This window comes from Lynx rufus, unplaced genomic scaffold, assembly GCF_022079265.1.
Source record: "Lynx rufus isolate CCGP_SWC_20201006 ecotype Redwood Valley unplaced genomic scaffold, mLynRuf1.p SCAF_24, whole genome shotgun sequence".
In the NCBI taxonomy this organism is placed as follows: Eukaryota; Metazoa; Chordata; class Mammalia; order Carnivora; family Felidae; genus Lynx; species Lynx rufus.
Genome location: NW_025814839.1, coordinates 9661075 through 9675916, shown reverse-complemented (window position 1 = coordinate 9675916; position 14842 = coordinate 9661075).

Below are 14842 nucleotides of genomic sequence, written 5' to 3'. Positions count from 1 at the left end.
CATTATGCTTGGTGAAGAAGCCAGACACAGAAGGTCACATATTGTACAGTTCCAACTATATGAAATGTCCAGAATAGATAAGGGATTTCCTTTTTGGGAGTGAAGGGAATGCTCTGGAATTGAAAATGGTAAGTGTTGCAGAACTCCATAACATACTAAAAACCACTGAATTGTATACTTTGAAAGGATGCTCAATAAAGCTGTTATTTAAAAAATACTAATATTTAAATATGAGCTCACTGCTCAGTCAACTCTGTCTAGTTACTAGTCACCTTATATTAATTGTCTGTAGAACCCTTACATATATTTTGCTTATTTCGCTTCTTAGTAAATTATATCTGTGCCTTCTTCTGTAATAAATCAGGTTACAAATGACCAAAGAGATTAAAAAAAAAAGATCATCTTGACTTTAAAAGATTTATTTTAAGTGCCCATGAATGTGAAATGATGTTTTAAATAACTGAAAACAGTTTTAAATAATATTAACCAAAAAGAGGTGTAATAAAACCATTTAATGGTTGTTAATCTGAATAAATAGGTTTTAAATCATAAAGTGGCACTTAATTGACCTGCAATAACTGGCTTGTTAAATCTAAATTAAATCATTATCTGAGGCACTTAAAAAAAAGTAGAGTTCTTGAAGACTTGCAGAAAAAAATAAGTGTGAAAAATAGCAATGATAGTTGTATACTAAACTAATTGTTGAAGAAGACTCTATGACTTTTTTTTTAATGTTTACTTATTTTTGAGGGAGAGAGAGAGAGAACAAGTGAGGGAGGGGCAGAGAGAGAGGGAGACACAGAATCTGACTAAAGCAGGCTCCAGGCTCCAAGCTGTTAGCACAGAGCCCAAAGCGGGGCTCAGGAACTGTGAGATCATGACCTGAGCTGAAGTGGGTCACTTAACTGACTGAGCCACCCAGGCTCCCCTGAAGCCCCTATGTCTTTTAAAAAGGATTCCTGGGACCTGGAAGTTAAGGGTTCACTGCCCCCAGCCACTTCAGACACCAGTCACTAGCCCAGATTGTTACCTGTACTTCCGACCCACTGGCTATAAATCAAAAGTTCAACTAATTTGCTGGAGCAGCTCACAGAACTCAGAGAAACATTTTACTTACTGGATTACCGGCTTATTATGAAAGGATATAACTCAGAAACGGCCACATAGAAGAGATGCATATGGCAAGGTACGGGGAGAGGTCGAGGAGCTTCCATGCCCTCTCAAAGGGCACCACTCTCCACGAATATCCACATGTTCACCAACCCAGAAGTTCTCTGAGCCCTGTCCTTCTGAGTCTTTATGGAGGCTTAATTACATAGTCAAGATTGATGAAATCATTGCCACTGGCAACTGGTTCAACCTCCTGCCCCTTTCTTCTCCCACGCCCAGAGGTGGGGGTGAGACTCTTAAACTTAGGACCCGCCAATCACTAGGTTGGTTCTCCCAGCAACCGGCCCTCATCCTTAGGCAGGGTCCCAAGTCACTTATTAACATAACAAAAGACGCCATAATGGCTTTCCTCTTAGCAAATTGCAAGGGTTTTTAGGAGCTCAGTGCTGGCAACTGGGACCAAGACCAAATAAATATTTGCTGTTATGAATCACAATATCACCCCATTACATTATTCACATGTCCAGTGTGGCTTAATAAAAGCTTACTAAACACTGGCTATGTCCAGGTATTGTGCTAGATTCTGGGAACACAGCGGTAAAACAAGAAAAGAAGGAGTCTACCCTTTTGGGCCTAGCAGTCTAGCTATTAGCACTGTCCAACAGGAAGTGAATGTGAGCCACATCTGTAAGTGTACATTTTCTACTGGCCAGGTTAAAGAAGTAAAAAGAAATAGATGGGATTCATTTTAATAATATATTTCATTTACCCCAATACATCCCAAATATAATTACAACATGTTACAATACATAGAAGTATAAATGAAGTATCTTATATTCTTTGTTCATACTATCTTCGAAACCCAGTGTGCAACTTACATTCAAGGCACATCTTAATTGAGACTACCTGCATCTCGTGTGTTCAGCTGCCACATGTGACCAGTGGCTACCATACTGGACAGGTCTACCTGTATCACCATTTCATTTTTGTTTTATTTTTCTTTTCTCAGTCTATTTTCTCTAATGTTCTCAGTACGTCATTTGGACCTTGGCTTTATGGTTAGGATATGGAAAATAGAGCCTACACATGAAAAAGTACATATTACCATACAAATTTTATAATAAAATATATAAGCATTGTCACATGATATACTCATTAAAATGCCCAGTATTCAGCTGTGACATTTTTGTTACCAGGCACACCTACTCATTGAATGCTCACTGAATGAGTACAAGCCCCATAAGTGTTGTGAGTTACCAGATGGGAAGAATCCCTAAAGCTGGCAGGGGCTGAGAAGGCTTCTTGAAGGACTTATGCATGCATTCATTCATTCATTCATTCAACAAATACTTAATTGAGCAGCTACTATGATGGATTTGAAGTGGGCCTAGACACATCAATAAGAATAGAACAATAAAAATAATATCACTGGATTGGTTGTCCATGTTGAGCCAACCACTGCACAGTCTTTTTACCACCTTAATGCTCACCAAAAACCACGGGCACTATTACAGTATTTCCTTAAATTGACTCACATCTTTTTAGTAAAATTCTAACTTAAAAATTCTAGCATATGACATAAAAAAAACACAAAACACTATTCCTTGCCATTCTTAGAAGGTAACTGCAAAAAGATAAAGCAAATGTAACTGATGCTAGTAAATTCTCTATAGGTAGGGTTGCCCACTGGAGACTCTCAGGCTATGCCCTGCTTTCTTTTCCTGTTCAAAGGTAGACTAGCCAATGTTAGAGTGGTGTTAGAAACATATTAGTACTGTGCTAATATTTTCTTGCCTCTATAATCAGTAGGCAAGTCATTTGAAAGGAGAATAACTATGTGATTTAACTGTATGCAATGTTCAGTGATACCTAAAGTCATCCTGTGCATAACCAGTGGTGCACATACCATAGTTTGTTCAAAGAACGTGAGTGGCTTCCAGAAGGAGATCAAGCAGGGGGCCTATTTTTATGAGTTAACAAAACACCACACTTGCCTCTAAACCAGACTCTCAAAGACATCATGACCTTCAAGGCACATCCTATTTCCAAAGCAAGCACACTCTCTTCTTTTCCTCTGCAGTTGAGGGGACTCCAATGTTCACACTTTAGAATATCCATAAACTATATTCCTACTGTGAAGTCTGACTAGAATTTGTATTTAACAGAAGCAGTATGGTACAATGGTTTAAAGCCCAGGCTTTGGAGTCAGACAAACCCAGATTAGCATCATGTTCTGCCTGTAGCTCTATGATGGCAGTCAAGTGACTCGACTTTGCTAAACCCATGCCCCTTGCATGTAAAATGGGAATTATAGCCCTTGCTTGTAGAATGATTGTGAGGATTAAATAAGACAATATACATAAAGTACTTTGCACAATACTAACATTTAAAAAGCACTGAGCCTGGGTGGCTCAGTCGGTTCAACGTCAGACTTCGGCTCAGGTCATGATCTCACACGTTCATGGGTTCAAGCCCTGCGTTGGGCTCTGTGCTGACAGCTCAGAGCCCGGAGCCTGCTTCGGATTCTGTGTCTCCCTCTCCCTCTGTTCCTCCCCCACTTGTGCTCTCTCTTTGTGTCTCAAAAATAAATAAACATTAAAAAAAAAGCCACTCCACAATTCTGGCGCCTGGGTGGCTCAGTGGGTTAAGCATCCAACTCTTGACTTCAGCTTGATCTCATGGTTTGTGAGTTCAAGCCCCACATCAGGCTTTGTGCTGACAGTGCAGAGCTGTTTGGGATTTTGTATCTCTCTCTCTCTGCTCCTCTCCTGCTTTCTCTCTCTCTCTCTCTCTCAAAATAAAGAAAATAAACTTAAAAAAAACACTCTGTAAGTATTTCTTTTTGTTGTTGTAGTTGCTGTTGTTATTCTAATGGAAATCCTCCTGTATCAAGAGATCAACCAGGGAAGCAAAACCATTAGGAGATGATAGATAAGTTTTCTCATATTTTTAAAGCATGTGTATATATAACATATATTTTAAATGTACATAATAATACATATTTTATATGTGTACATGCTATATGTAAATATATGTAAAACAAAAGGGATCTGTTGCAAGGAATTAGCTTCATGCAATTGTGAGAGCTGATTAAGCAGTTGCTGTAAGGCTATTGTCTTCACATCTGATGCTGGAGCTTGAAGTCCTCAGAAAGGCAGTCAGAAAGAGAAGGATCTAAGAACGTGGGAAACCCATGAAGATTCCTGTTGCCTCTGGTATTAGCAATGTGAGTATCCTGAGGAAGCCGGAAGCCTTTAGTCATAGAGCTGGACACACACACCTGAATACACATCTGGACACAAATACCTGGACACACAGGGTTCCGTGTTGGGCACGAAGCCTGCTTTGGATTCTCGCTCCCTCTCTCCTTCTCTCCCTCTGCCCCTCCCCCGCTTGCTTGTATGAGCACGCGCTCTCTCTCAAATAAATAAAAACACTAAAAAACAAAAAATAACTTAGCTGCCAACATTTAAAAATCGTAAGATTCCACGTAATCTCCAGTTCTGGAATTTTTTCTCCATTGCGAGTTCTAGCCCCACGAGGCCTCCACCCTTGGCGCTGGAGCTGAGTCGTAGTTGAGACTCCGGACAGAGCACAGGTGCTCCTGGTCCCCACAGTGGCCAAAACTGGCTGCCTGACCCTCCCATCTCTTGTGAAAACAACCCTGATTTTGCTCCTGTGTTGAGCAGCCATATGCCCTTCCTCAGTCGTGGGTAAATCTCAGCAGGTGTGAATCTTGCTGGGCCTACGTCAGTTGTGGTGGGCATGTGTCCCTCTCCAGGAACTTGATCAGGCACACGATACAGGCCTGGCCAATGGGACCTAGGATGGGGCTTCTGGGCAATACTTCCCTTGCTGATTAAAAACAGAGATTTAAGTCAACTGAGGAGAACACAGCCTCAAATTCATTCACTGGAATGACAACATGGGAATATGGGGAAAACAATTCCTTGGTGACACTCTGCTGCCAGATGAGTCACTCTGGAACCACCTCCCTCCTCACTTCTCGTGATGCCACGTAATTTTTTTCCTGATATTTGAACCAGTACTGTCAGGACTTTGTGTTACTCAGAGGCCGAAGCACCCTAACTGATACCGACTTCGTCTCACCCCTGCAGGCATTCAACTCACTGGTCCCCAAATGTGCCACCAACACCCTCATCTTCATGTTCTTCTGTGTTAAGCATCCTTCCTCCACTCCCCCATCCTTAGATTCCTGGCTGGCAAATGCTTAGTCACCCCTGAAAGTCCAGGTTAAGTATTACTTTCTCTCCTGTAGTTTCTTCAATCCCCAACTCCCAGCCAATTTAATTGCTCCCTCATCCATATTCCCATAAAATGCTCCTAAAATCCCCATTTCGGTCCTCTATTTCCTGAAATCTATGAGTCTATCTCACACAAGAGCTGTGTTCCTAGCTTTTAGTTTCTAGATTCCTGGGAATCTTTGAATTCCCAGCAAAGTTTTACAGAGTCAAATCAATGTCTTAGGCATTGTTCATGACCTCGAGCCTCACTCATTTATCTATTCATCTCAATAAAGATTTACTGTGCATTTAGTACTCTGTATCAGGCGTTGTGTTAGGCACCAGGGTTATAATGGGAAACAAGACAATTGGTCAAGCCTTCATGAAACTCCACCCTTAGTGGGAAAGAGACAAAAATAGCACGTGACAAATGGTATAAAAAGCTAGTCATACCCAGAAGTAGGATTGCTGGATCATACGGTAGTTCTATTGTTTATTTTTGGAGGAACTTCCATACTGTTTTGCATAGTGGCTGCACCAATTTCCATTCCATACCAACACTGGACAAAGACAGGGTCCCTTTTCTCCATATCCTCCCCAACACTTGTTATCTTTGGTCTTTTTGATAATAGATATCCTGACAGGTGTGAAGTGATATCTCACTGTGGTTCTGATTTGCATTTCCCTGAGGATTGGTGATGATGACTGAATACTTTTTCATACATCTGTCGGCCATTTGTATGTCTTCTTTTGAGAAATATCTACTCAGATATTTCTCTACCCATTTTTTTTATTTATTTTTTTATTTTTTTAATGTTTTTTATTTATTTTTGAGACAGAGAGAGACAGAGCATGAACGGGGGAGGGGCAGAGAGAGAGGGAGACACAGAATCGGAAGCAGGCTCCAGGCTCTGAGCCATCAGCCCAGAGCCCGACGCGGGGCTCGAACTCACGGACCGTGAGATCGTGACCTGAGCCGAAGTCGGACTCTTAACCAACTGAGCCACCCAGGCGCCCCTCTACCCATTTTTTAATCAGGTTACATGGTTTTTTGCTACTGAGTTGTATGAGTTCCTCATACATGTTGGAATATTAACCCCTAATCAGATACATGGTTTGCAAATATTTTCTCCCATTCTGGAGGTTGCCTTCTTCCCTTTGCTGTCCAGGAGCTTTTTTAGCTTTGATGCAACCCCACCTGTCTATTTCAGCCTTTGCTTCGTGCCTTTGTTTTGGTGTTATATCCAAAATATCATTGCCTAGATATCAGCTTGACTGTGGTGATTATTTCACAATGTAGATGTATACCTAAACATCAAGCTGTACATCTAAATACATATTTCTATTTGTCAGTTACGCCTCAATAAAGCTCGGTGGGGGAAACTAGGGGAATCGTGAGTGCAAAGAAGAGAGGCCAAACCCAAGCATGAGAAGTCAGGTGATAGCTCCTAGAGGGGTGCCATCCCAGATGACGCCCAAAAGGTGAGTAAAAGGAGCCTGGAGAGTATTCCAGGTAGAGAGAAGAACATGTGGAAAAGCACAGAGGTGAGAGAGAACAAGGAAGCTTTAAAAAGGCCAGCTTAGCCAGAGTGACGAGGTGTCAGGGAAGATAGGCAGAAGAGCATATCGTAAAGCCTGCAGCACAGCTACAGTAAAGTATTTGGTCTTCATCCTAGAGGCAATGGGGAGCCATTTACAGTTTCAGGCAGAGGTATGGCACTCTCTAATCTGGTGTGGAGACACAGTTCACTTGGATGGGAAGCAGGAACGCCAGTTACATGGAAGAGGATGGGAGGGAAGTAGTTGAAGGTGGAAAGAAAGGAAGCACAGAGCAGATCCATCAGAATCTAGAACACCACACCAGTGCAAGTCATTTCCCCAACCTGAGCAGACACACACACACACACACACACGCACACACACAAGATTCTACACACTAAAACCCTGGTGTTACTCAAGGAAAGTCTGAAGACTCTTACCACATGTTCTGTGGCATACGGACAAAATTACTTGATAAAAATAAGTCTGGGAAATTCTAAGTTAACCAAAGTTAAAGCAGATGTCTTTATTGCAGGCCATCTCAGAACCTTTAATATGCTACAGTGAATTTGCTAAAAAGAACACAGATGATGTTTTTCAAATTTGGTGGACTATGGACTTCTCCTTCAGTCCTTCTCATCTCAGGAAATAGGACCTTAATTCATTCAGGCCAAAAAGACAGAGTCAACCTTGATTGTTCTTTTCTCCTCACCCAACACAAATGAAGTAATCAGCAAGTCCTGTAGGCTCAACTTCTAAAATAAATGCCAAGGTGCAACCACTTGTAACCACCTTCTATTGCTACCCGGCCCCTAAAATTCAAACCACTATCATCTCTCCCCTGGGTTGTTTCCACGCTCCCTAACTGCACTGTAGGCTTCCACTCCTCCCAACAGCATCCAGAGTGATCCCTAGGAAAGGTAAGCTGGGTATAATATAAATGTCACTTCTCTGCTTAAAACCACCCAAAGCCCTCGTATCTCATACAGAGTAACATTCAAATGCCTCATCATGGCTACAGGGCATTGCATGACCTGGCCTCTACTCACCCTGGGCCCTCTTCCCCTCTTGGTCCACTGTGAGCCACATTCTGGCCTACTGTTCTTTAAACCCACCAAGCCCGTTCGGATCCCAGGGTTCCACACTTACGATTCCCTCTGCCTACACTAGTCCTCTACATCTACACATGACTTGCCTATTCTCATCATTCAGGTCACCATGGATAAAGGGACTTTGCCGTATTTTATAATGTGTCTCCATCACCTAGGACAGTGGCAAGCACATGGCAGGACCTCAAAAAGCACTGAGTGAATGAATGAATTTATATTTGAATATCGCAGCACCAAATGACTCACTCACTGTTCAGGAGCACACTGGGCTGAATGAATGTGACAAAATTTCTTTCCTCTTGCCACTTTCCAGGTGAGAGGAAAAAAAAACTCCAAATAAATAAGTAGACAGTCACCATTTTTCCCTTTGGTGTGCCAAAACTATTTTCTCAGATCAGCTACAGTTCATTTTACAGGGAGGAAAAAAAGCACAGCCCTCCTTCTGCTGGTTAATTCAAAGCTCCCATACTGGCTGACAAATGCTGGATGCTATATAACAGCCCTTGTCTGTCTTAGGCATAGACCTCAAAAAATATTGGAAAGGATGAGGAAGGAAGGAAGAACTGATCTATCAGGTCAAAAAGCCTTGCTCTTTAATGCCTGGAAAGTTTATTCCTTGGCCCTAACTGCTCCATGACAACCCTCAGTATTCTCCAGGTGCCTTTAAGAGCCCAGCACTATGCTAAGCCCAGGGGAACATGGGAGAAGACAAAGATAGGATTCTGAAGGAACATACCAGTTGGATCTTGCATAAACCAGAGGTCAGCATCCAAATTCAAATCCTGACAGAATCTGATCCTAATCTAAGCACACTCATGTCTCCCCTGTGAATGATCTCTTGCTAATTCAGGAGACTTGGGAAGATGACATATTTTTTGAGCCTCAGTTTGTTCATCTATAAATGAAGGATATTATTGATCCCTGTTTCAAAGACTCATCACAAGAATTTAAAAGACACACATAGGGGCCTCAGTGGCTCAGTTGGTTAAGTGTCTGACTTCGGCTCAGGTCTGACAGCACAGAGCCTGCTTGGATCCTCTTTCCCTCTCTCTCTGCCTCTCTACCACTCATTCTCTCTCTCTCTCTCTCTCTCAAAAATAAACAAACATTAGAAGACACACACACGGGGCACCTGGGTGGCTCAGTCGGTTAAATGTCCAACTTCAGCTCAGGTCATGATCTCACTGCTCGTGAGTTCAAGCCCACGTCAGGCTCTGTGCTGACAGCTCAGAGCCTGGAGCCTGCTTCAGATTCTGCATCTCCCTCTCTCTCTGTGCCTCCTCTCTTTGTGGTCTCTCTCTCTCTCTCTCTCTCTCTCTCAAAAATAAATAAACATTAAAATTTTTATTTAAAAGACACCCACACATTTAATGTGGTCAGCACAGAGTCTGGTACATAGTAAGTACCAAAATGGTCAGCTATTAACATTAGGAATATTATCATGAATGTCCTTCCAATGCCCCAAGCCTCAGTCCCCACACCTTTAACATGGTGGTGGGAGGGGGGGCAAGTGAGGTGGTGTCCATGGGTTTTTTACGAGGATTACACAAGTAGTTCTCAGTCTTTGCTGCATCTTAGAATCACCTAGGAAGGATTCAAAGATCCTGACACTAAGCTGTCCCCCCAACAGTTACTCTCAATTACATCATAATCTCAGAGCGTGGGGACCAGGCATCAGTACTTTTTTAGTTCCCTGGGCAATCTCAATGATTAAATGAATTTGTAAGCACACAGTAGATACTCAACAAATGTCCCTTCCTTCTACCCCTCAAATGACTTAAGAGGGAATGAGGCCCTGGTAGGGTCTGAAATCTTTGCCACTTTTATGATTATATGAACAGAAGTGATGACGCTTTTGGAAATCAAGTAAGATATAACTGCACAGACTAAGAACTTATTCAAATTGTATGTAAACCATCGATTAGTTATGCAAATACACTTGTGGCCCTTCTAACTATTTTATGGGCCTGGATGAGGCCCCAAGAAGACTCCAGTTGGACATGCCTGCATTAAATAATAGCTACAGGGGGAGAAAGTCACTGTCTCAACAACAGATGTTTTTCTCAAGGCAGCTCACCTGAGTATGAGGAAAATGGAGAGATTCTGCAAAGAGGAAAAAGGGCTTGTTTTTGCTCTAATAAAAGAGAAGCTGATTTTTATCTAGGGTTTAATTAGCACAAAACTACGCTCTACCTCTTCCTGTTTCAAGAAACACATCTGAAAGGCCTGGTGCAGGGGAACAGTAAATTATTAATACCAATAGCACAAGGTGTTTTTTACCTTGCTTTTATCTGTGGCTTTGGAGATACTTTATAAATATTAGCTAATTAAGCCACCCAACAGCTTTGTAAGGAATATATTATTATCCCTATCCTTCAGATGGATGAAACCACCTTTATTAGAAGACAGTGCTAATCCATTATCCCAGGATTAGCCATGGTGGTTGTAGCTGAATCGATGACTCTGTTAGAAGGCAGGACTCACTTGCTCTCTGCATTCATTCATTCATTCGTTTATTCAAGTAGTCATTCATTCATTCGTTTATTCAAGTAGTCATTCATTCAGCAGCCATTTCTTGAGGACCTACTATGGCCTCTGGGTTTGGTGGGGAAATGCTAAACTCTGAGGACAAAGATTGTGTCTTAGTTTTAGCTGCGTACTTAGGGCCCAGAACAGTGCCTGGCACAGAGTAAGTGTTTAACGCACATTGATTTTAAAATGGAAGTGAGGGCACCTGGGTAGCTCAGTCGGTTAAGTGCCTGACTTCAGCTCAGGTCATGATCTCGCAGTCCGTGAGTTTGAGCCCCGCGTCGGGCTCTGTGCTGACAGCTCAGAGCCTGGAGCCTGCTTCGGATTCTGTGTCTCCCTCTCTCTCTGCCCCTCCCCCACTCATGCTCTGTCTCTGTCTCTCAAAAATGAATAAACATTAAAAAAAATGTTTTTAATGAAATGAACATAACATGAGACACAATCCCTGCTGCACACACACAGCCTGTGAGGAGGGCAGGAGAGACCCCTGCCTCAGGGTTCACTCCCCTCCCCTAATAACAAGAACTGCTCGTTACTGTGTGCCATGCACTATGCTAAGTGCTTTAGGCACACTAACCCATTTCACCCTAAGATCAAACCGAAGAGACTGGGTACCTCCATTGGAAAGAGGAGGAAGCTGAGCCTTAAAGAGACATCCATGGAAGACCCCTGGAGTCCAGCTGTCCCTGGTGGGAGTCCCAGCTCTGCCCCTCACTCATGATAGGCGGCAAGTTTCTTCATCTGTCTTAAGCCTCAGGATCCTCATCTGTGAGATGACCTGCCCCAGGAGAGTCATTTGAGGGTTAAATGAGATCCTGGAGGGCCGGCCCTTGAGCAGTGCCCAGCACACACGAAGTGGAGAATAAATGTCACTCTAGCATCTACTCAAGGCCATGCCTAGTGGTGAAACTGACATTTAAACCGAGGTCTGCTAACTACTGCTACTCAGCTGCTTCTCTTCTTGGCAAATGATCCCACGTCCCAGGATCATCCATAACATCCCATCCTCCTATAGCCTCTCTGGCCAACTTGTTCTGCAGTTCTTGTTCTGGCTACCCCAGGACTGTCACCACGAGGGGCTGGACATCGGCACCATTTTCCCCTAAGCACATGAGGCGTTCACAACCTGCCAAGCAGTCACCCTCCTACCCAACTCACAGTGTCTGTGAAAGCATGAATCTGGGTTCAAAGCTGGAACTGCTTACTTGTGGGGGCAATTATAAGATCTATTGCTCAGGGTTGTTTTGAGGAGTAAATGTAATGCATGAACATGGCTTTAGCACGGTGGTGGGCCCAGAGTAAGCACTCAATGAATACGAATTTATAATGCCAGTCCTCAATCAGTTGTTCTAAACCAGGGGTAATTTTTCTCCCTAGGTAGAGTTGCCTGATGTGGTGGTGGGGTGGGAGTTGGGGTATCTTAGGATGCCCAGTATAAACAATAATAATCTTTTAATAGAAGTATGTCCCATGCAATATTTGGGATATACTTATGCTAAAACTTTATTGTTTATCTGAAAGTAATATTTAACTGGGGCCCTGTGGTTTGTTTTGTTTTGTTTTTAATGTTTATTCATTTTCAAGAGAGAGAGAGAGCATGAGCAGGGGAGGGGCAGACAGAGAGGGGGACAGAGGATATGAAGCAGGCTCGGAACTGACAGTAGTAAGCTTGATGCAGGGCTTGAACTCACGAACTGTGAGATTATGACCTGAGCCAAAGTCGGACACTCAACCGACTGAGCCACCCAGGTGTAGGGCCCTGTGTTTTATCTTGCAACCCTACCCCCCAGGAGCCATTTCGCAATGTCTGGAGTTACAGTTTGCACCTACCAGGTAGAAAAAAACGATGCTACTGAACATCTCTCAAGGCACAGAAAAGCCCTCCAGGACAAGACTTACCCAACCCCAAATTCCAACATGTTAACAGTGCTGAGGCTGAAAACCCCGCAATAAGCAACATCATCATAATATTCAAGAGGAAAGGGTTGAATGGACAGGGTTTTATACCCATAGAGTGGGTTGAATTTTAGCCCCCAGAAAGATATGCCCAAGTCCTAGCCCTTGATACTTCTGAGTTTATTTGGAAGTGGGGTCTTTGCAGAAGTCACTGAGTTAAGCATCTCGAGATGAGATCATCCTGCATTTACAGTGAGCCCTAAGTCCAGTGATCGGTATTCTTATAAGAGAAAGGAGAAGGAAATCTGAGGCATGGAGAGAAGACCATGTGGAGGCAGAAACTGAAGTAACAAAGCCCCACCACCAAAGGAATGCTAAGGGTTACCAGTAGTCATCAAAAAGTAGGCGACAGAGGCGTGGAATATATATTCTCCTCCGAGCCTCCAGAGAGGACACACCCAACGGACACCTTGGCTTCAGACTTCTGGTCTTCAGGACTGTGCAAGAATACATTTCTGTGGTTTTAAGTCACCGGATCTTAAATAATTTGTTGTGGAAGCCCTAGGAAATTAATACAACCCCCTACGAATTTACACTCTAGAAACCCCTCTCCTTTCTTTTTCCTTCTTTTTAAAATTTTAATTACTACGAAATGCCTCAAGCCTGTAAAAAAAAAAAAAAAAGAGAGAGAGAGAGAGAGACTAATATAATGAGCACTGTGGACTCACCACCCATCTTGGGAAATGAAGCTTTACATATACTAATGAAGCCCCAAAGGCACGCCCATCCTAACCCACTCTCTCCCCCAAGAGGCAATCACTCTCCTGAATTCAGTGTTAATCATTCCCTTATGAGCTTTTATACCTTTACTACATATGTATGAATTCCTAAATAACAAATAGAATTCTTTTGCCTGTTTCTAAACTGTATATAAATGGTACTGTAGAACGTGTATCTTTCCTCCACTTGTATTTTTACTGGACTTTTGCTTTTGAGATGCATGCCGATGCATGTGGTTCAAATTCACTTATTTTCACAGTTCCACTGTGTGCATATACCACAAATGTCCTAATACATTTTCCCGTGGACAGACCTTACAGGTTGTTTTTTTTCTCTTGCTTTCTTTTTTTCCCTTTTTGTTTTGGTGGTTGTTGTTATTACAAACAATGCGTCAGTGAGCCTTCCTATTTCCTGGTCTGTGTGTGTAAGAATTTCTCTAGGGTTCTGTTTCTCAAAGTGTGGTATGAGACTGGTGAATAATGAAATCATTTCAGTGACTTTGTGGTCAATGCTGTGTTTTTTGTGTTTTCTTTTGTTTCTGACAGAAGAGAAGAGGAAATATGAGGAGTGCATCATATAGGAAAGGTAACTGTTGCTTCATAAAACTATTGTTTCAATTATAGATAAGTGTATCGTGGGTTGCCATCTAGAATTTATTTCTTACTGGCAGTGAGAGCCAAAAGAAAGTTTAGGAAACAATTCCCTTGGGCCTTACTAGTCAGACTGTGGTCCAAGCATCACCTGGGAGCCAGCCAGAAATATAGAATCTCAGGCCCTTACAGGACCTACTGAATCAGAATCCTCATTTTAATAAGATCCTCAGTGCCTCATCTGCCCACAGAAGTTTGAGACTTGGTTCTTTAGGTACATACCAACAAGTGGAATTGCTGGGCCATAGAATGTGCCCATGTTTATTGAGCTTTACTAAATATTGCAAAAATGCTACCCAAAGAGTTTCCACTAAGCGTTTCCTCGACAGATCCACTCTCCATGTTAGAGCTCATAGTAAGATTCCATTTGACCAAAGTATTGGGCAGCTACACATTTTTTTCTTTTTTTAATGTTTATTTATTTTTGAGAGGGATAGAGAGTGGCAGAGGGGCAGAGAAAGAGGAAGACACAGAATCTGAAGCAGGCTCCAGGCTCTGAGCTGTCAGCACAGAGCCCGATGTGGGGCTTGAACTCACAAGCTGTGAGATCATGACCTGAGCCAAAGTCAGATGCCTAATTGTTGACTGAGCCACCCAGATAGCCCCCCCTCTGTTTTTTTTTTAAGTCACAGCCCCTTGGGGCTCCTAGGTGGCTCAGTTGGTTGAGTGTCTGATTTTGGCTCAGGTCATGATCTCACGGTTCGTGAATTCGAGCCTGGCATAGGGCTCTGCTTTCACAGTGCAGAGCCTGCTTCAGACCCTTTCTCCCTCTCTGTCTGCCTCTCCCCAGCTCACGCAGGCGCACTCTCTCTTTCTCAAAAATAAACAAACATTTTTAAAAATCACAGCCCTTCTTTGCTGCTTCCCTGCAACTCCCTCCTTCTCCATGCCCCTGGCTTTCTCTGGGGAGTGAGGGAAGGCTGTTATAAACAAGGCCCCCTTCTGGGTAACGGGGTTTCACCCAGAGATGGAGCAGGGACAACAG